The 21,676-nt window shown below is 62.8% G+C and overlaps 3 non-coding genes across 3 annotated transcripts; all 3 read right to left on the bottom strand.

The window, feature by feature from the left end:
- Window positions 1–3,066: 3,066 nt before the first annotated feature.
- Window positions 3,067–3,185, bottom strand: LOC131868664 (5S ribosomal RNA). The gene has a single exon (XR_009367111.1). It is a non-coding gene; the product is annotated as a 5S ribosomal RNA (ribosomal RNA).
- A 7,804-nt stretch (window positions 3,186–10,989) lies between these two features.
- Window positions 10,990–11,108, bottom strand: LOC131868663 (5S ribosomal RNA). The gene has a single exon (XR_009367110.1). It is a non-coding gene; the product is annotated as a 5S ribosomal RNA (ribosomal RNA).
- A 7,804-nt stretch (window positions 11,109–18,912) lies between these two features.
- LOC131868662 (5S ribosomal RNA) lies at window positions 18,913–19,031 on the bottom strand. The gene has a single exon (XR_009367109.1). It is a non-coding gene; the product is annotated as a 5S ribosomal RNA (ribosomal RNA).
- Window positions 19,032–21,676: the final 2,645 nt, after the last annotated feature.

Raw genomic sequence — 21,676 nt, 5'->3', positions numbered from 1 at the left:
GCCCCGGGTGCGCACCTCGCGTGCACCTTCGTCGGGGTGGGCACCTTGGCTGGGTTTGCCCCGGCTGCGCTCCGAAGCGGGGTTATTGGAGCGCCGCCTCTTTTTTTGTCGGAGCGTTTGGTGGGGTTTCTCGCATTGGCTCTTCCGAGGCCCGGTTGCCACCCTGGCGCGCACGAAGTCGGAAGTAGGGTTAATTGCCCGGGTGCGCACCTTTGCCAGGGTGGGCACCTTACCTGGGCTGCGCACCAGGGCGGGCTCAAGATGGCACGCGCGTTCCGTTTTTTTCACTATCTTTCAAAACGGAAATTTTAAAATCTCCTTTTTTTTTTGCCTTTTCTGGAAATTAGTGAAGGCAGCGCATCAAAGGTGCGCACCTCGCTGCCCACCTTGGTGTGCTCTGAGGTGCGCACCCGGGAGCGCTACGAAGTGTGCTCCAAGGTGCGGCGTGCACGTTGTCGGAGCCCGGTTTGCCCCGGGTGCGCACCTCGCCTGCACCTTGGCCGGGGTGGGCACCTTGGCTGGGTTTGCCCAGGGTGCGCTCCGAAGCGGGGTTACTGGAGCGCCCCCTCTTTTTTTGTCAGAGCGTTTGGTGGGGTTTCTCGCATTGGCTCTTCCCAGGCCCGGTTGTTGGGTGCGCTCCCACCCTGGCGCGCGCGAAGTTGGAAGTTGGGTTAATTGCCCGGGCGCGCACCTTCGCCAGGGTGGGCACCTTGGTGCGCACACCTTGGCTGGGCTGCGCACCAGGGCGGGCTCAAGATGGCACCAGCATTCCCTTTTTCTCACTATCTTTCAAAACGGAAATTTTAAAATCTCGTTTTTTTTTTGCCTTTTATGGAAATTAGTGAAGGCATCGCATCAAAGGTGCGCACCTCGCTGCCCACCTTGGTGTGCTCCGAGGTGCCCACCACGGTGCGCAACGCCGGTGCGAACCCGGGAGCGCCCCGATGTGTGCTCCAAGGTGCGGCGTGCACGAAGTCGGACCCCGGTTTGCCCCGGGTGCGCACCTCGCGTGCACCTTGGTGCGCACACCTTGGCTGGGTTGCGCGGCCTGGTGGGCACCATGGTGCGCACCAAGGAGCGCTCCGAAGTGTGCTCCAAGGTGCGGCGTGCACGAAGTCGGAGCCCGGTTTGCCCCGGGTACGCACCTCGCGTGCACCTTCGCCGGGGTGGGCACCTCGGCTGGGTTGCGCGCCCTGGTGCGCACCAAGGAGCGCTCCGAAGTGTGCTCCAAGGTGCGGCGTGCACGAAGTCGGAGCCCGGTTTGCCCCGGGTGCGCACCTTCGCCGCGGTGCGCACCATGGCGTGCACGAAGTCGGAGCCCGGTTTGCCCCGGGTGCGCACCTCGCGTGCACCTTCGGCGGGGTTGCGCGCCCTGGTGGGCACCATGGTGCGCACCAAGGAGCGCTCCGAAGTGTGCTCCAAGGTGCGGCGTGCACGAAGTCGGAGCCCGGTTTGCCCCGGGTGCGCACCTCGCGTGCACCTTCGGCGGGGTTGCGCGCCCTGGTGGGCACCATGGTGCGCACCAAGGAGCGCTCCGAAGTGTGCTCCAAGGTGCGGCGTGCACGAAGTCGGAGCCCGGTTTGCCCCGGGTGCGCACCTCGCGTGCACCTTCGCCGCGGTGGGCACCATGGCGTGCACGAAGTCGGAGCCCGGTTTGCCCCGGGTGCGCACCTCGCGTGCACCTTCGCCGGGGTGGGCACCTCGGCTGGGTTGCGCGCCCTGGTGCGCACCAAGGAGCGCTCCGAAGTGTGCTCCAAGGTGCGGCGTGCACGAAGTCGGAGCCCGGTTTGCCCCGGGTGCGCACCTCGCGTGCACCTTCGCCAGGGTGGGCACCTCGGTGCGCACACCTTCTCAATGTTTTCTTGCCTTTTCTGGAAATTGGTGAAGGCAGCGCATCAAAGGTGCGCACCTCGGTGTGCTCCGAGGTGCGAACCCGAGAGCGCTCCGAGGTGCCCACGAAGTCGAAAGTCGGGTTAATTGCATTGTTTTCCCCGGGTGCGCTCCGAGGTGCGCAACATCGGCGCGCACCAAGGAGGGCTCCGAAGTGTGCTCCAAGGTGCGCACGATGGCGTGCACCTCTGGTGCGCACGATTCGGAGCTCGGTTTGACCGGGGTGCGCACACCTTGGCTGGGTTGCGCACCTTTTGTGCGCTCCAAGGTGCGCACGAAGTCGGAGCTCGGTTTGCCCCGGGTGCGCACCTTCGCCAGGGTGCGCACCTTGATGCGCACGCCTTGGCTGGGCTGCGCACCTTGGTGGGCGCCATGGTGCGCACCTTTCGTGCGCTCCAAGGTGCGCACGAAGTCGGAGCTCGGTTTGCCCCGGGTGCGCACCTTGGTGGGCGCCATGGTGCACTCCGAGGTGCCCAAGATTGGTGCGCACCAAGGAGCGCTCCGAAGTGCGCTCCAAGGTGCGCGCGAAGTCGAAAGTTGGGTTAATTGTCCGGTTTGCCTCGGGTGCGCACCTTGCGTGCACCTTCGCCAGGGTGGGCGCCTTGGTGCGCACACCTTGGCTGGGCTGCGCACACCTTGGCACCCGCGTTTCCTTCATTTTAAATTTTTTTTTTTTACAATCTCTCAAGTGGGAAATTCTATAATCTCAACTTTTTTTGCCTTTTCAGGAAACTTTTGAATGGAGCGCATCATTGGTGCGCTCCGAAGTGTGCTCCAAAGCTCTCTCCAGCTGCGTGCACCTGCCCCGGCCGCGCACCCGGCCCCGCCCAGCTTCGCTCACCTGTCCCGGGCGTCTGGTGCGGAACCTTAGAGTAAGAAACATCACCGTGCACCTTGGCCAACGTGCGCGACTCGACCGAGCGCGCACTGGCCGAGGTGCACACCGATTTCACCTGGGTGCGCGCGCAGCACCTCGGGCGCACCGGGGTGCGCGCACAACGCCCGGGTTGCACCGTGGCCTGTGTGCTCGGGGCGCCTCGGGTGCGCGCTCGGTGTCGCCCCCGCGCGCGCGGTAGTGCGGGCAGCGCACCCCGGCCCGGCCCGGCCCCGACGAGAACGCAAACGGGCAAAAGGTTTATTCAAATAGCATTGCGACGCCCGGCGAAAAACTAAAAAAGGGTGCAACACCGGGACTTCCCGGGAGGTCACCCATCCCAGTACTACTCCGGCCCAAGCGCGCTTAACTGCGGAGTTCTGATGGGATCCGGTGCACTAACGCTGGTATGATCGCACCCGTTATGAGCTTGTCGCAGTGTGTACTTAGCAAACCGCGACCCACGTGCGAATCCACCCCGGCCACCCACCCCCGTCGAGGTGCACACCCTCCCTCGCGAAGTGCGCCCCGTTCGCCAAGTGTGAGCCCTGCCCGGGTGCGCGCACCTTGCTAGGGCGTCGGGTGTGCACCCGGCCCGGCCTACGTGCGTGCACCTGGAGGGGGCGTCGTGTGCGTGCAGTGTCCCGTCTGCAACGCGGTGCCCACACACCACCTCGGGCGCAACGACCTGCGCTCACATGTGGGCCGAGTGCACCTTGGTGCATGTTCGGGGCGCCTCGGGTGCACGCTCGATCTTGCCCCGGTGCACCAAGGCGCTCGGTTTGCCCCGGGTGCGCACTTGGTGCAAGGTGGGCACCCAAAATAGGGATCAAGCACCAAAACACAAGTTTCGGGATGCAAAATGGGACCCAAGGACCACAAATGCGTTCCAAGACCCATGATGGGTCCACGAGAACAAAAATGTGTTCCGAGACTTAATAAACAAATATTGGGTTTTAGGAGAAGAAACATGCTCTGATGCCCAAAACGAGAATCGACCCCGAAAAGGCCACAGGCCAAAAGTGGGATGCGAGACAAAAAAAAATGGGACCCGAGGACCAAAATTGGGTTCCCAGGTCGAAGACAGGGCAACCGGACAAGAAACGACCTCTAAGGCTCGAAATGAGTCCCGACGACTAAAACTTGACAAGAAGCACCCATCAGGCACCCAACTCGACACCCATGGGATGCCGACCCACCCGGGCTTCCACCTAGCACACCTTGGCACCCACCCACCCTCGCACCCAACCTCGCACCCAACTTAGCACCTTTGAACCCACATTGGCACTCACCCTGACCCTGGCACCTTGGAACCCACATTGGCACTCACCTTGACCCTGGCACCCACCTTTGCACTCACCTTGGGACCCACCCTGGCTCCCACCTCGGCACCCACCCAGACACCCACCTTGGTTCCTTGGCACCCACCTTGGATCCTTGGCACCCACCCCGACACCCACCTTGGCACGCAACTTGGCTACTTGCCACCCACCTTGGCTCCTTGACGCCCACCCCGACAACCACCCCGTGACCTACCCTGGCTAGGGTTGGTGCACACCCACCCTGGTGCCCACCTTGGCACCCACCCTATGACCCACCTTGGCACGCACCTTAGTACCCACCCCGTTACCCACCCTAGGACCCACCCCGTGACCCACCTTGGCCAGGGTGGGTGCCTTGGTGCGCACAACTTGCCTGGGCTGCACACCAGGGCGGGCTCAAGATGGCACCCGCGTTCCGTTTTTTTCACTATCTTTCAAAACGGAAATTTTAAAATCTCATTTTTTTCTTTTTTTTGCCTTTTCTGGAAATTAGTGAAGGCAGCGCATCAAAGGTGCGCAATGCTGGTGCGAACCCGGGAGCGCTCCGATGTGTGCTCCAAGGTGCGGCGTGCACGAAGTCCGAGCCCGGTTTGCCCCGGGTGCGCACCTCGCGTGCACCTTCGCCGGGGTGAGCACCTTGGCTGGGTTGCGCGCCCTGGTGCGTACCAAGGAGCGCTCTGAAGTGTGCTCCAAGGTGCGGCGTGCACGAAGTCGGAGCCCGGTTTGCCCCGGGTGTGCACCTCGGGTGCGCACCTCGCGTGCACCTTCGCTGCGGTGGGCACCTTGGCTGGGTTGCGCGCCTTGGTGGGCACCATGCAGTGCACGAAGTCGGAGCCCGGTTTGCCCCGGGCGCGCACCTCCGCCAGGGTGGGCACCTTGGTGCGCACAACTTGCCTGGGCTGCGCATCAGGAAGGGCTCAAGATGGCACCCGCGTTCCGTTTTTTTCACTATCTTTCAGAACGGAAATTTTAAAATATCGTTTTTTTTTGCCTTTTCTGGAAATTAGTGAAGGCAGCGCATCAAAGGTGCGCAACGCTGGTGCGAACCTGGGAGCGCTCCGATGTGTGCTCCAAGGTGCGGCGTGCACGAAGTCGGAGCCCGGTTTGCCTCGGGTGCGCCCTGGTGGGCACCATGGTGCGCACCAAGGAGCGCTCCGAAGTGTGCTCCAAGGTGCGGCCTGCACGAAGTCGGAGCCCGGTTTGCCCCGGGTGTGCACCTCGGGTGGGCACCTTGGTGCGCATGCCTTGCCTGGGCTGCGCACCAGGGCGGGCTCAAGATGGCACCCGCGTTCCTTTTTTTTCACTATCTTTCAAAACGGAAATTTTAAAATCTCATTTTTTTTTGCCTTTTTCTGGAAATTAGTGAAGGCAGCGCATCAAAGGTGCGCACCTCGCTGCCCACCACGGTGCGCAACGCCGGTGGGCACCCGGGAGTGCTTCGAAGTGTGCTCCAAGGTGCTGCGTGCACGTTGTCGGAGCCCGGTTTGCCCCGGGTGCGCACCTCGCGTGCACCTTCGTCGGGGTGGGCACCTTGGCTTGGTTTGCCCCGGCTGCGCTCCGAAGCGGGGTTATTGGAGCGCCGCCTCTTTTTTTGTCGGAGCGTTTGGTGGGGTTTCTCGCATTGGCTCTTCCGAGGCCCGGTTGCCACCCTGGCGCGCACGAAGTCGGAAGTAGGGTTAATTGCCCGGGTGCGCACCTTTGCCAGGGTGGCACCTTACTTGGGCTGCGCACCAGGGCGGGCTCAAGATGGCACGCGCGTTCCGTTTTTTTCACTATCTTTCAAAACGGAAATTTTAAAATCTCCTTTTTTTTTTGCCTTTTCTGGAAATTAGTGAAGGCAGCGCATCAAAGGTGCGCACCTCGCTGCCCACCTTGGTGTGCTCTGAGGTGCGCACCCGGGAGCGCTACGAAGTGTGCTCCAAGGTGCGGCGTGCACGTTGTCGGAGCCCGGTTTGCCCCGGGTGCGCACCTCGCCTGCACCTTGGCCGGGGTGGGCACCTTGGCTGGGTTTGCCCAGGGTGCGCTCCGAAGCGGGGTTACTGGAGCGCCCCCTCTTTTTTTGTCAGAGAGTTTGGTGGGGTTTCTCGCATTGGCTCTTCCCAGGCCCGGTTGTTGGGTGCGCTCCCACCCTGGCGCGCGCGAAGTTGGAAGTTGGGTTAATTGCCCGGGCGCGCACCTTCGCCAGGGTGGGCACCTTGGTGCGCAAACCTTGGCTGGGCTGCGCACCAGGGCGGGCTCAAGATGGCACCAGCATTCCCTTTTTCTCACTATCTTTCAAAACGGAAATTTTAAAATCTCGTTTTTTTTTTGCCTTTTATGGAAATTAGTGAAGGCATCGCATCAAAGGTGCGCACCTCGCTGCCCACCTTGGTGTGCTCCGAGGTGCCCACCACGGTGCGCAACGCCGGTGCGAACCCGGGAGCGCCCCGATGTGTGCTCCAAGGTGCGGCGTGCACGAAGTCGGACCCCGGTTTGCCCCGGGTGCGCACCTCGCGTGCACCTTGGTGCGCACACCTTGGCTGGGTTGCGCGGCCTGGTGGGCACCATGGTGCGCACCAAGGAGCGCTCCGAAGTGTGCTCCAAGGTGCGGCGTGCACGAAGTCGGAGCCCGGTTTGCCCCGGGTGCGCACCTTCGCCGCGGTGGGCACCATGGCGTGCACGAAGTCGGAGCCCGGTTTGCCCCGGGTGCGCACCTCGCGTGCACCTTCGCCGGGGTGGGCACCTCGGCTGGGTTGCGCGCCCTGGTGCGCACCAAGGAGCGCTCTGAAGTGTGCTCCAAGGTGCGGCGTGCACGAAGTCGGAGCCCGGTTTGCCCCGGGTGTGCACCTCGCGTGCACCTTCGCTGCGGTGGGCACCTTGGCTGGGTTGCGCGCCTTGGTGGGCACCATGCAGTGCACGAAGTCGGAGCCCGGTTTGCCCCGGGCGCGCACCTCCGCCAGGGTGGGCACCTTGGTGCGCACAACTTGCCTGGGCTGCGCACCAGGAAGGGCTCAAGATGGCACCCGCGTTCCGTTTTTTTCACTATCTTTCAGAACGGAAATTTTAAAATATCGTTTTTTTTTGCCTTTTCTGGAAATTAGTGAAGGCAGCGCATCAAAGGTGCGCAACGCTGGTGCGAACCTGGGAGCGCTCCGATGTGTGCTCCAAGGTGCGGCGTGCACGAAGTCGGACCCCGGTTTGCCCCGGGTGCGCACCTCGCGTGCACCTTGGTGCGCACACCTTGGCTGGGTTGCGCGCCCTGGTGGGCACCATGGTGCGCACCAAGGAGCGCTCCGAAGTGTGCTCCAAGGTGCGGCGTGCACGAAGTCGGAGCCCGGTTTGCCCCGGGTGCGCACCTCGCGTGCACCTTCGCCGCGGTGGGCACCATGGCGTGCACGAAGTCGGAGCCCGGTTTGCCCCGGGTGCGCACCTCGCGTGCACCTTCGCCGGGGTGGGCACCTTAGTGTGCAGACCTTGGCTGGGTTGCGCGCCCTGGTGGGCACCATGGTGCGCACCAAGGAGCGCTCCGAAGTGTGCTCCAAGGTGCGGCCTGCACGAAGTCGGAGCCCGGTTTGCCCCGGGTGTGCACCTCGGGTGGGCACCTTGGTGCGCATGCCTTGCCTGGGCTGCGCACCAGGGCGGGCTCAAGATGGCACCCGCGTTCCTTTTTTTTCACTATCTTTCAAAACGGAAATTTTAAAATCTCATTTTTTTTTGCCTTTTTCTGGAAATTAGTGAAGGCAGCGCATCAAAGGTGCGCACCTCGCTGCCCACCACGGTGCGCAACGCCGGTGGGCACCCGGGAGTGCTTCGAAGTGTGCTCCAAGGTGCTGCGTGCACGTTGTCGGAGCCCGGTTTGCCCCGGGTGCGCACCTCGCGTGCACCTTCGTCGGGGTGGGCACCTTGGCTGGGTTTGCCCCGGCTGCGCTCCGAAGCGGGGTTATTGGAGCGCCGCCTCTTTTTTTGTCGGAGCGTTTGGTGGGGTTTCTCGCATTGGCTCTTCCGAGGCCCGGTTGCCACCCTGGCGCGCACGAAGTCGGAAGTAGGGTTAATTGCCCGGGTGCGCACCTTTGCCAGGGTGGGCACCTTACCTGGGCTGCGCACCAGGGCGGGCTCAAGATGGCACGCGCGTTCCGTTTTTTTCACTATCTTTCAAAACGGAAATTTTAAAATCTCCTTTTTTTTTTGCCTTTTCTGGAAATTAGTGAAGGCAGCGCATCAAAGGTGCGCACCTCGCTGCCCACCTTGGTGTGCTCTGAGGTGCGCACCCGGGAGCGCTACGAAGTGTGCTCCAAGGTGCGGCGTGCACGTTGTCGGAGCCCGGTTTGCCCCGGGTGCGCACCTCGCCTGCACCTTGGCCGGGGTGGGCACCTTGGCTGGGTTTGCCCAGGGTGCGCTCCGAAGCGGGGTTACTGGAGCGCCCCCTCTTTTTTTGTCAGAGCGTTTGGTGGGGTTTCTCGCATTGGCTCTTCCCAGGCCCGGTTGTTGGGTGCGCTCCCACCCTGGCGCGCGCGAAGTTGGAAGTTGGGTTAATTGCCCGGGCGCGCACCTTCGCCAGGGTGGGCACCTTGGTGCGCACACCTTGGCTGGGCTGCGCACCAGGGCGGGCTCAAGATGGCACCAGCATTCCCTTTTTCTCACTATCTTTCAAAACGGAAATTTTAAAATCTCGTTTTTTTTTTGCCTTTTATGGAAATTAGTGAAGGCATCGCATCAAAGGTGCGCACCTCGCTGCCCACCTTGGTGTGCTCCGAGGTGCCCACCACGGTGCGCAACGCCGGTGCGAACCCGGGAGCGCCCCGATGTGTGCTCCAAGGTGCGGCGTGCACGAAGTCGGACCCCGGTTTGCCCCGGGTGCGCACCTCGCGTGCACCTTGGTGCGCACACCTTGGCTGGGTTGCGCGGCCTGGTGGGCACCATGGTGCGCACCAAGGAGCGCTCCGAAGTGTGCTCCAAGGTGCGGCGTGCACGAAGTCGGAGCCCGGTTTGCCCCGGGTACGCACCTCGCGTGCACCTTCGCCGGGGTGGGCACCTCGGCTGGGTTGCGCGCCCTGGTGCGCACCAAGGAGCGCTCCGAAGTGTGCTCCAAGGTGCGGCGTGCACGAAGTCGGAGCCCGGTTTGCCCCGGGTGCGCACCTTCGCCGCGGTGCGCACCATGGCGTGCACGAAGTCGGAGCCCGGTTTGCCCCGGGTGCGCACCTCGCGTGCACCTTCGGCGGGGTTGCGCGCCCTGGTGGGCACCATGGTGCGCACCAAGGAGCGCTCCGAAGTGTGCTCCAAGGTGCGGCGTGCACGAAGTCGGAGCCCGGTTTGCCCCGGGTGCGCACCTCGCGTGCACCTTCGGCGGGGTTGCGCGCCCTGGTGGGCACCATGGTGCGCACCAAGGAGCGCTCCGAAGTGTGCTCCAAGGTGCGGCGTGCACGAAGTCGGAGCCCGGTTTGCCCCGGGTGCGCACCTCGCGTGCACCTTCGCCGCGGTGGGCACCATGGCGTGCACGAAGTCGGAGCCCGGTTTGCCCCGGGTGCGCACCTCGCGTGCACCTTCGCCGGGGTGGGCACCTCGGCTGGGTTGCGCGCCCTGGTGCGCACCAAGGAGCGCTCCGAAGTGTGCTCCAAGGTGCGGCGTGCACGAAGTCGGAGCCCGGTTTGCCCCGGGTGCGCACCTCGCGTGCACCTTCGCCAGGGTGGGCACCTCGGTGCGCACACCTTCTCAATGTTTTCTTGCCTTTTCTGGAAATTGGTGAAGGCAGCGCATCAAAGGTGCGCACCTCGGTGTGCTCCGAGGTGCGAACCCGAGAGCGCTCCGAGGTGCCCACGAAGTCGAAAGTCGGGTTAATTGCATTGTTTTCCCCGGGTGCGCTCCGAGGTGCGCAACATCGGCGCGCACCAAGGAGGGCTCCGAAGTGTGCTCCAAGGTGCGCACGATGGCGTGCACCTCTGGTGCGCACGATTCGGAGCTCGGTTTGACCGGGGTGCGCACACCTTGGCTGGGTTGCGCACCTTTTGTGCGCTCCAAGGTGCGCACGAAGTCGGAGCTCGGTTTGCCCCGGGTGCGCACCTTCGCCAGGGTGCGCACCTTGATGCGCACGCCTTGGCTGGGCTGCGCACCTTGGTGGGCGCCATGGTGCGCACCTTTCGTGCGCTCCAAGGTGCGCACGAAGTCGGAGCTCGGTTTGCCCCGGGTGCGCACCTTGGTGGGCGCCATGGTGCACTCCGAGGTGCCCAAGATTGGTGCGCACCAAGGAGCGCTCCGAAGTGCGCTCCAAGGTGCGCGCGAAGTCGAAAATTGGGTTAATTGTCCGGTTTGCCTCGGGTGCGCACCTTGCGTGCACCTTCGCCAGGGTGGGCGCCTTGGTGCGCACACCTTGGCTGGGCTGCGCACACCTTGGCACCCGCGTTTCCTTCATTTTAAATTTTTTTTTTTTACAATCTCTCAAGTGGGAAATTCTATAATCTCAACTTTTTTTGCCTTTTCAGGAAACTTTTGAATGGAGCGCATCATTGGTGCGCTCCGAAGTGTGCTCCAAAGCTCTCTCCAGCTGCGTGCACCTGCCCCGGCCGCGCACCCGGCCCCGCCCAGCTTCGCTCACCTGTCCCGGGCGTCTGGTGCGGAACCTTAGAGTAAGAAACATCACCGTGCACCTTGGCCAACGTGCGCGACTCGACCGAGCGCGCACTGGCCGAGGTGCACACCGATTTCACCTGGGTGCGCGCGCAGCACCTCGGGCGCACCGGGGTGCGCGCACAACGCCCGGGTTGCACCGTGGCCTGTGTGCTCGGGGCGCCTCGGGTGCGCGCTCGGTGTCGCCCCCGCGCGCGCGGTAGTGCGGGCAGCGCACCCCGGCCCGGCCCGGCCCCGACGAGAACGCAAACGGGCAAAAGGTTTATTCAAATAGCATTGCGACGCCCGGCGAAAAACTAAAAAAGGGTGCAACACCGGGACTTCCCGGGAGGTCACCCATCCCAGTACTACTCCGGCCCAAGCGCGCTTAACTGCGGAGTTCTGATGGGATCCGGTGCACTAACGCTGGTATGATCGCACCCGTTATGAGCTTGTCGCAGTGTGTACTTAGCAAACCGCGACCCACGTGCGAATCCACCCCGGCCACCCACCCCCGTCGAGGTGCACACCCTCCCTCGCGAAGTGCGCCCCGTTCGCCAAGTGTGAGCCCTGCCCGGGTGCGCGCACCTTGCTAGGGCGTCGGGTGTGCACCCGGCCCGGCCTACGTGCGTGCACCTGGAGGGGGCGTCGTGTGCGTGCAGTGTCCCGTCTGCAACGCGGTGCCCACACACCACCTCGGGCGCAACGACCTGCGCTCACATGTGGGCCGAGTGCACCTTGGTGCATGTTCGGGGCGCCTCGGGTGCACGCTCGATCTTGCCCCGGTGCACCAAGGCGCTCGGTTTGCCCCGGGTGCGCACTTGGTGCAAGGTGGGCACCCAAAATAGGGATCAAGCACCAAAACACAAGTTTCGGGATGCAAAATGGGACCCAAGGACCACAAATGCGTTCCAAGACCCATGATGGGTCCACGAGAACAAAAATGTGTTCCGAGACTTAATAAACAAATATTGGGTTTTAGGAGAAGAAACATGCTCTGATGCCCAAAACGAGAATCGACCCCGAAAAGGCCACAGGCCAAAAGTGGGATGCGAGACAAAAAAAAATGGGACCCGAGGACCAAAATTGGGTTCCCAGGTCGAAGACAGGGCAACCGGACAAGAAACGACCTCTAAGGCTCGAAATGAGTCCCGACGACTAAAACTTGACAAGAAGCACCCATCAGGCACCCAACTCGACACCCATGGGATGCCGACCCACCCGGGCTTCCACCTAGCACACCTTGGCACCCACCCACCCTCGCACCCAACCTCGCACCCAACTTAGCACCTTTGAACCCACATTGGCACTCACCCTGACCCTGGCACCTTGGAACCCACATTGGCACTCACCTTGACCCTGGCACCCACCTTTGCACTCACCTTGGGACCCACCCTGGCTCCCACCTCGGCACCCACCCAGACACCCACCTTGGTTCCTTGGCACCCACCTTGGATCCTTGGCACCCACCCCGACACCCACCTTGGCACGCAACTTGGCTACTTGCCACCCACCTTGGCTCCTTGACGCCCACCCCGACAACCACCCCGTGACCTACCCTGGCTAGGGTTGGTGCACACCCACCCTGGTGCCCACCTTGGCACCCACCCTATGACCCACCTTGGCACGCACCTTAGTACCCACCCCGTTACCCACCCTAGGACCCACCCCGTGACCCACCTTGGCCAGGGTGGGTGCCTTGGTGCGCACAACTTGCCTGGGCTGCACACCAGGGCGGGCTCAAGATGGCACCCGCGTTCCGTTTTTTTCACTATCTTTCAAAACGGAAATTTTAAAATCTCATTTTTTTCTTTTTTTTGCCTTTTCTGGAAATTAGTGAAGGCAGCGCATCAAAGGTGCGCAATGCTGGTGCGAACCCGGGAGCGCTCCGATGTGTGCTCCAAGGTGCGGCGTGCACGAAGTCCGAGCCCGGTTTGCCCCGGGTGCGCACCTCGCGTGCACCTTCGCCGGGGTGAGCACCTTGGCTGGGTTGCGCGCCCTGGTGCGTACCAAGGAGCGCTCTGAAGTGTGCTCCAAGGTGCGGCGTGCACGAAGTCGGAGCCCGGTTTGCCCCGGGTGTGCACCTCGGGTGCGCACCTCGCGTGCACCTTCGCTGCGGTGGGCACCTTGGCTGGGTTGCGCGCCTTGGTGGGCACCATGCAGTGCACGAAGTCGGAGCCCGGTTTGCCCCGGGCGCGCACCTCCGCCAGGGTGGGCACCTTGGTGCGCACAACTTGCCTGGGCTGCGCATCAGGAAGGGCTCAAGATGGCACCCGCGTTCCGTTTTTTTCACTATCTTTCAGAACGGAAATTTTAAAATATCGTTTTTTTTTGCCTTTTCTGGAAATTAGTGAAGGCAGCGCATCAAAGGTGCGCAACGCTGGTGCGAACCTGGGAGCGCTCCGATGTGTGCTCCAAGGTGCGGCGTGCACGAAGTCGGAGCCCGGTTTGCCTCGGGTGCGCCCTGGTGGGCACCATGGTGCGCACCAAGGAGCGCTCCGAAGTGTGCTCCAAGGTGCGGCCTGCACGAAGTCGGAGCCCGGTTTGCCCCGGGTGTGCACCTCGGGTGGGCACCTTGGTGCGCATGCCTTGCCTGGGCTGCGCACCAGGGCGGGCTCAAGATGGCACCCGCGTTCCTTTTTTTTCACTATCTTTCAAAACGGAAATTTTAAAATCTCATTTTTTTTTGCCTTTTTCTGGAAATTAGTGAAGGCAGCGCATCAAAGGTGCGCACCTCGCTGCCCACCACGGTGCGCAACGCCGGTGGGCACCCGGGAGTGCTTCGAAGTGTGCTCCAAGGTGCTGCGTGCACGTTGTCGGAGCCCGGTTTGCCCCGGGTGCGCACCTCGCGTGCACCTTCGTCGGGGTGGGCACCTTGGCTTGGTTTGCCCCGGCTGCGCTCCGAAGCGGGGTTATTGGAGCGCCGCCTCTTTTTTTGTCGGAGCGTTTGGTGGGGTTTCTCGCATTGGCTCTTCCGAGGCCCGGTTGCCACCCTGGCGCGCACGAAGTCGGAAGTAGGGTTAATTGCCCGGGTGCGCACCTTTGCCAGGGTGGCACCTTACCTGGGCTGCGCACCAGGGCGGGCTCAAGATGGCACGCGCGTTCCGTTTTTTTCACTATCTTTCAAAACGGAAATTTTAAAATCTCCTTTTTTTTTTGCCTTTTCTGGAAATTAGTGAAGGCAGCGCATCAAAGGTGCGCACCTCGCTGCCCACCTTGGTGTGCTCTGAGGTGCGCACCCGGGAGCGCTACGAAGTGTGCTCCAAGGTGCGGCGTGCACGTTGTCGGAGCCCGGTTTGCCCCGGGTGCGCACCTCGCCTGCACCTTGGCCGGGGTGGGCACCTTGGCTGGGTTTGCCCAGGGTGCGCTCCGAAGCGGGGTTACTGGAGCGCCCCCTCTTTTTTTGTCAGAGAGTTTGGTGGGGTTTCTCGCATTGGCTCTTCCCAGGCCCGGTTGTTGGGTGCGCTCCCACCCTGGCGCGCGCGAAGTTGGAAGTTGGGTTAATTGCCCGGGCGCGCACCTTCGCCAGGGTGGGCACCTTGGTGCGCAAACCTTGGCTGGGCTGCGCACCAGGGCGGGCTCAAGATGGCACCAGCATTCCCTTTTTCTCACTATCTTTCAAAACGGAAATTTTAAAATCTCGTTTTTTTTTTGCCTTTTATGGAAATTAGTGAAGGCATCGCATCAAAGGTGCGCACCTCGCTGCCCACCTTGGTGTGCTCCGAGGTGCCCACCACGGTGCGCAACGCCGGTGCGAACCCGGGAGCGCCCCGATGTGTGCTCCAAGGTGCGGCGTGCACGAAGTCGGACCCCGGTTTGCCCCGGGTGCGCACCTCGCGTGCACCTTGGTGCGCACACCTTGGCTGGGTTGCGCGGCCTGGTGGGCACCATGGTGCGCACCAAGGAGCGCTCCGAAGTGTGCTCCAAGGTGCGGCGTGCACGAAGTCGGAGCCCGGTTTGCCCCGGGTGCGCACCTTCGCCGCGGTGGGCACCATGGCGTGCACGAAGTCGGAGCCCGGTTTGCCCCGGGTGCGCACCTCGCGTGCACCTTCGCCGGGGTGGGCACCTCGGCTGGGTTGCGCGCCCTGGTGCGCACCAAGGAGCGCTCTGAAGTGTGCTCCAAGGTGCGGCGTGCACGAAGTCGGAGCCCGGTTTGCCCCGGGTGTGCACCTCGCGTGCACCTTCGCTGCGGTGGGCACCTTGGCTGGGTTGCGCGCCTTGGTGGGCACCATGCAGTGCACGAAGTCGGAGCCCGGTTTGCCCCGGGCGCGCACCTCCGCCAGGGTGGGCACCTTGGTGCGCACAACTTGCCTGGGCTGCGCACCAGGAAGGGCTCAAGATGGCACCCGCGTTCCGTTTTTTTCACTATCTTTCAGAACGGAAATTTTAAAATATCGTTTTTTTTTGCCTTTTCTGGAAATTAGTGAAGGCAGCGCATCAAAGGTGCGCAACGCTGGTGCGAACCTGGGAGCGCTCCGATGTGTGCTCCAAGGTGCGGCGTGCACGAAGTCGGACCCCGGTTTGCCCCGGGTGCGCACCTCGCGTGCACCTTGGTGCGCACACCTTGGCTGGGTTGCGCGCCCTGGTGGGCACCATGGTGCGCACCAAGGAGCGCTCCGAAGTGTGCTCCAAGGTGCGGCGTGCACGAAGTCGGAGCCCGGTTTGCCCCGGGTGCGCACCTCGCGTGCACCTTCGCCGCGGTGGGCACCATGGCGTGCACGAAGTCGGAGCCCGGTTTGCCCCGGGTGCGCACCTCGCGTGCACCTTCGCCGGGGTGGGCACCTTAGTGTGCAGACCTTGGCTGGGTTGCGCGCCCTGGTGGGCACCATGGTGCGCACCAAGGAGCGCTCCGAAGTGTGCTCCAAGGTGCGGCCTGCACGAAGTCGGAGCCCGGTTTGCCCCGGGTGTGCACCTCGGGTGGGCACCTTGGTGCGCATGCCTTGCCTGGGCTGCGCACCAGGGCGGGCTCAAGATGGCACCCGCGTTCCTTTTTTTTCACTATCTTTCAAAACGGAAATTTTAAAATCTCATTTTTTTTTGCCTTTTTCTGGAAATTAGTGAAGGCAGCGCATCAAAGGTGCGCACCTCGCTGCCCACCACGGTGCGCAACGCCGGTGGGCACCCGGGAGTGCTTCGAAGTGTGCTCCAAGGTGCTGCGTGCACGTTGTCGGAGCCCGGTTTGCCCCGGGTGCGCACCTCGCGTGCACCTTCGTCGGGGTGGGCACCTTGGCTGGGTTTGCCCCGGCTGCGCTCCGAAGCGGGGTTATTGGAGCGCCGCCTCTTTTTTTGTCGGAGCGTTTGGTGGGGTTTCTCGCATTGGCTCTTCCGAGGCCCGGTTGCCACCCTGGCGCGCACGAAGTCGGAAGTAGGGTTAATTGCCCGGGTGCGCACCTTTGCCAGGGTGGGCACCTTACCTGGGCTGCGCACCAGGGCGGGCTCAAGATGGCACGCGCGTTCCGTTTTTTTCACTATCTTTCAAAACGGAAATTTTAAAATCTCCTTTTTTTTTTGCCTTTTCTGGAAATTAGTGAAGGCAGCGCATCAAAGGTGCGCACCTCGCTGCCCACCTTGGTGTGCTCTGAGGTGCGCACCCGGGAGCGCTACGAAGTGTGCTCCAAGGTGCGGCGTGCACGTTGTCGGAGCCCGGTTTGCCCCGGGTGCGCACCTCGCCTGCACCTTGGCCGGGGTGGGCACCTTGGCTGGGTTTGCCCAGGGTGCGCTCCGAAGCGGGGTTACTGGAGCGCCCCCTCTTTTTTTGTCAGAGCGTTTGGTGGGGTTTCTCGCATTGGCTCTTCCCAGGCCCGGTTGTTGGGTGCGCTCCCACCCTGGCGCGCGCGAAGTTGGAAGTTGGGTTAATTGCCCGGGCGCGCACCTTCGCCAGGGTGGGCACCTTGGTGCGCACACCTTGGCTGGGCTGCGCACCAGGGCGGGCTCAAGATGGCACCAGCATTCCCTTTTTCTCACTATCTTTCAAAACGGAAATTTTAAAATCTCATTTTTTTTTTGCCTTTTATGGAAATTAGTGAAGGCATCGCATCAAAGGTGCGCACCTCGCTGCCCACCTTGGTGTGCTCCGAGGTGCCCACCACGGTGCGCAACGCCGGTGCGAACCCGGGAGCGCCCCGATGTGTGCTCCAAGGTGCGGCGTGCACGAAGTCGGACCCCGGTTTGCCCCGGGTGCGCACCTCGCGTGCACCTTGGTGCGCACACCTTGGCTGGGTTGCGCGGCCTGGTGGGCACCATGGTGCGCACCAAGGAGCGCTCCGAAGTGTGCTCCAAGGTGCGGCGTGCACGAAGTCGGAGCCCGGTTTGCCCCGGGTACGCACCTCGCGTGCACCTTCGCCGGGGTGGGCACCTCGGCTGGGTTGCGCGCCCTGGTGCGCACCAAGGAGCGCTCCGAAGTGTGCTCCAAGGTGCGGCGTGCACGAAGTCGGAGCCCGGTTTGCCCCGGGTGCGCACCTTCGCCGCGGTGCGCACCATGGCGTGCACGAAGTCGGAGCCCGGTTTGCCCCGGGTGCGCACCTCGCGTGCACCTTCGGCGGGGTTGCGCGCCCTGGTGGGCACCATGGTGCGCACCAAGGAGCGCTCCGAAGTGTGCTCCAAGGTGCGGCGTGCACGAAGTCGGAGCCCGGTTTGCCCCGGGTGCGCACCTCGCGTGCACCTTCGGCGGGGTTGCGCGCCCTGGTGGGCACCATGGTGCGCACCAAGGAGCGCTCCGAAGTGTGCTCCAAGGTGCGGCGTGCACGAAGTCGGAGCCCGGTTTGCCCCGGGTGCGCACCTCGCGTGCACCTTCGCCGCGGTGGGCACCATGGCGTGCACGAAGTCGGAGCCCGGTTTGCCCCGGGTGCGCACCTCGCGTGCACCTTCGCCGGGGTGGGCACCTCGGCTGGGTTGCGCGCCCTGGTGCGCACCAAGGAGCGCTCCGAAGTGTGCTCCAAGGTGCGGCGTGCACGAAGTCGGAGCCCGGTTTGCCCCGGGTGCGCACCTCGCGTGCACCTTCGCCAGGGTGGGCACCTCGGTGCGCACACCTTCTCAATGTTTTCTTGCCTTTTCTGGAAATTGGTGAAGGCAGCGCATCAAAGGTGCGCACCTCGGTGTGCTCCGAGGTGCGAACCCGAGAGCGCTCCGAGGTGCCCACGAAGTCGAAAGTCGGGTTAATTGCATTGTTTTCCCCGGGTGCGCTCCGAGGTGCGCAACATCGGCGCGCACCAAGGAGGGCTCCGAAGTGTGCTCCAAGGTGCGCACGATGGCGTGCACCTCTGGTGCGCACGATTCGGAGCTCGGTTTGACCGGGGTGCGCACACCTTGGCTGGGTTGCGCACCTTTTGTGCGCTCCAAGGTGCGCACGAAGTCGGAGCTCGGTTTGCCCCGGGTGCGCACCTTCGCCAGGGTGCGCACCTTGATGCGCACGCCTTGGCTGGGCTGCGCACCTTGGTGGGCGCCATGGTGCGCACCTTTCGTGCGCTCCAAGGTGCGCACGAAGTCGGAGCTCGGTTTGCCCCGGGTGCGCACCTTGGTGGGCGCCATGGTGCACTCCGAGGTGCCCAAGATTGGTGCGCACCAAGGAGCGCTCCGAAGTGCGCTCCAAGGTGCGCGCGAAGTCGAAAGTTGGGTTAATTGTCCGGTTTGCCTCGGGTGCGCACCTTGCGTGCACCTTCGCCAGGGTGGGCGCCTTGGTGCGCACACCTTGGCTGGGCTGCGCACACCTTGGCACCCGCGTTTCCTTCATTTTAAATTTTTTTTTTTTACAATCTCTCAAGTGGGAAATTCTATAATCTCAACTTTTTTTGCCTTTTCAGGAAACTTTTGAATGGAGCGCATCATTGGTGCGCTCCGAAGTGTGCTCCAAAGCTCTCTCCAGCTGCGTGCACCTGCCCCGGCCGCGCACCCGGCCCCGCCCAGCTTCGCTCACCTGTCCCGGGCGTCTGGTGCGGAACCTTAGAGTAAGAAACATCACCGTGCACCTTGGCCAACGTGCGCGACTCGACCGAGCGCGCACTGGCCGAGGTGCACACCGATTTCACCTGGGTGCGCGCGCAGCACCTCGGGCGCACCGGGGTGCGCGCACAACGCCCGGGTTGCACCGTGGCCTGTGTGCTCGGGGCGCCTCGGGTGCGCGCTCGGTGTCGCCCCCGCGCGCGCGGTAGTGCGGGCAGCGCACCCCGGCCCGGCCCGGCCCCGACGAGAACGCAAACGGGCAAAAGGTTTATTCAAATAGCATTGCGACGCCCGGCGAAAAACTAAAAAAGGGTGCAACACCGGGACTTCCCGGGAGGTCACCCATCCCAGTACTACTCCGGCCCAAGCGCGCTTAACTGCGGAGTTCTGATGGGATCCGGTGCACTAACGCTGGTATGATCGCACCCGTTATGAGCTTGTCGCAGTGTGTACTTAGCAAACCGCGACCCACGTGCGAATCCACCCCGGCCACCCACCCCCGTCGAGGTGCACACCCTCCCTCGCGAAGTGCGCCCCGTTCGCCAAGTGTGAGCCCTGCCCGGGTGCGCGCACCTTGCTAGGGCGTCGGGTGTGCACCCGGCCCGGCCTACGTGCGTGCACCTGGAGGGGGCGTCGTGTGCGTGCAGTGTCCCGTCTGCAACGCGGTGCCCACACACCACCTCGGGCGCAACGACCTGCGCTCACATGTGGGCCGAGTGCACCTTGGTGCATGTTCGGGGCGCCTCGGGTGCACGCTCGATCTTGCCCCGGTGCACCAAGGCGCTCGGTTTGCCCCGGGTGCGCACTTGGTGCAAGGTGGGCACCCAAAATAGGGATCAAGCACCAAAACACAAGTTTCGGGATGCAAAATGGGACCCAAGGACCACAAATGCGTTCCAAGACCCATGATGGGTCCACGAGAACAAAAATGTGTTCCGAGACTTAATAAACAAATATTGGGTTTTAGGAGAAGAAACATGCTCTGATGCCCAAAACGAGAATCGACCCCGAAAAGGCCACAGGCCAAAAGTGGGATGCGAGACAAAAAAAAATGGGACCCGAGGACCAAAATTGGGTTCCCAGGTCGAAGACAGGGCAACCGGACAAGAAACGACCTCTAAGGCTCGAAATGAGTCCCGACGACTAAAACTTGACAAGAAGCACCCATCAGGCACCCAACTCGACACCCATGGGATGCCGACCCACCCGGGCTTCCACCTAGCACACCTTGGCACCCACCCACCCTCGCACCCAACCTCGCACCCAACTTAGCACCTTTGAACCCACATTGGCACTCACCCTGACCCTGGCACCTTGGAACCCACATTGGCACTCACCTTGACCCTGGCACCCACCTTTGCACTCACCTTGGGACCCACCCTGGCTCCCACCTCGGCACCCACCCAGACACCCACCTTGGTTCCTTGGCACCCACCTTGGATCCTTGGCACCCACCCCGACACCCACCTTGGCACGCAACTTGGCTACTTGCCACCCACCTTGGCTCCTTGACGCCCACCCCGACAACCACCCCGTGACCTACCCTGGCTAGGGTTGGTGCACACCCACCCTGGTGCCCACCTTGGCACCCACCCTATGACCCACCTTGGCACGCACCTTAGTACCCACCCCGTTACCCACCCTAGGACCCACCCCGTGACCCACCTTGGCCAGGGTGGGTGCCTTGGTGCGCACAACTTGCCTGGGCTGCACACCAGGGCGGGCTCAAGATGGCACCCGCGTTCCGTTTTTTTCACTATCTTTCAAAACGGAAATTTTAAAATCTCATTTTTTTCTTTTTTTTGCCTTTTCTGGAAATTAGTGAAGGCAGCGCATCAAAGGTGCGCAATGCTGGTGCGAACCCGGGAGCGCTCCGATGTGTGCTCCAAGGTGCGGCGTGCACGAAGTCCGAGCCCGGTTTGCCCCGGGTGCGCACCTCGCGTGCACCTTCGCCGGGGTGAGCACCTTGGCTGGGTTGCGCGCCCTGGTGCGTACCAAGGAGCGCTCTGAAGTGTGCTCCAAGGTGCGGCGTGCACGAAGTCGGAGCCCGGTTTGCCCCGGGTGTGCACCTCGGGTGCGCACCTCGCGTGCACCTTCGCTGCGGTGGGCACCTTGGCTGGGTTGCGCGCCTTGGTGGGCACCATGCAGTGCACGAAGTCGGAGCCCGGTTTGCCCCGGGCGCGCACCTCCGCCAGGGTGGGCACCTTGGTGCGCACAACTTGCCTGGGCTGCGCATCAGGAAGGGCTCAAGATGGCACCCGCGTTCCGTTTTTTTCACTATCTTTCAGAACGGAAATTTTAAAATATCGTTTTTTTTTGCCTTTTCTGGAAATTAGTGAAGGCAGCGCATCAAAGGTGCGCAACGCTGGTGCGAACCTGGGAGCGCTCCGATGTGTGCTCCAAGGTGCGGCGTGCACGAAGTCGGAGCCCGGTTTGCCTCGGGTGCGCCCTGGTGGGCACCATGGTGCGCACCAAGGAGCGCTCCGAAGTGTGCTCCAAGGTGCGGCCTGCACGAAGTCGGAGCCCGGTTTGCCCCGGGTGTGCACCTCGGGTGGGCACCTTGGTGCGCATGCCTTGCCTGGGCTGCGCACCAGGGCGGGCTCAAGATGGCACCCGCGTTCCTTTTTTTTCACTATCTTTCAAAACGGAAATTTTAAAATCTCATTTTTTTTTGCCTTTTTCTGGAAATTAGTGAAGGCAGCGCATCAAAGGTGCGCACCTCGCTGCCCACCACGGTGCGCAACGCCGGTGGGCACCCGGGAGTGCTTCGAAGTGTGCTCCAAGGTGCTGCGTGCACGTTGTCGGAGCCCGGTTTGCCCCGGGTGCGCACCTCGCGTGCACCTTCGTCGGGGTGGGCACCTTGGCTTGGTTTGCCCCGGCTGCGCTCCGAAGCGGGGTTATTGGAGCGCCGCCTCTTTTTTTGTCGGAGCGTTTGGTGGGGTTTCTCGCATTGGCTCTTCCGAGGCCCGGTTGCCACCCTGGCGCGCACGAAGTCGGAAGTAGGGTTAATTGCCCGGGTGCGCACCTTTGCCAGGGTGGCACCTTACCTGGGCTGCGCACCAGGGCGGGCTCA

Source organism: Cryptomeria japonica, unplaced genomic scaffold, assembly GCF_030272615.1.
Source record: "Cryptomeria japonica unplaced genomic scaffold, Sugi_1.0 HiC_scaffold_212, whole genome shotgun sequence".
Lineage (NCBI taxonomy): Eukaryota > Viridiplantae > Streptophyta > Pinopsida > Cupressales > Cupressaceae > Cryptomeria > Cryptomeria japonica.
This window is presented reverse-complemented; position numbering and strand designations above follow the sequence as displayed.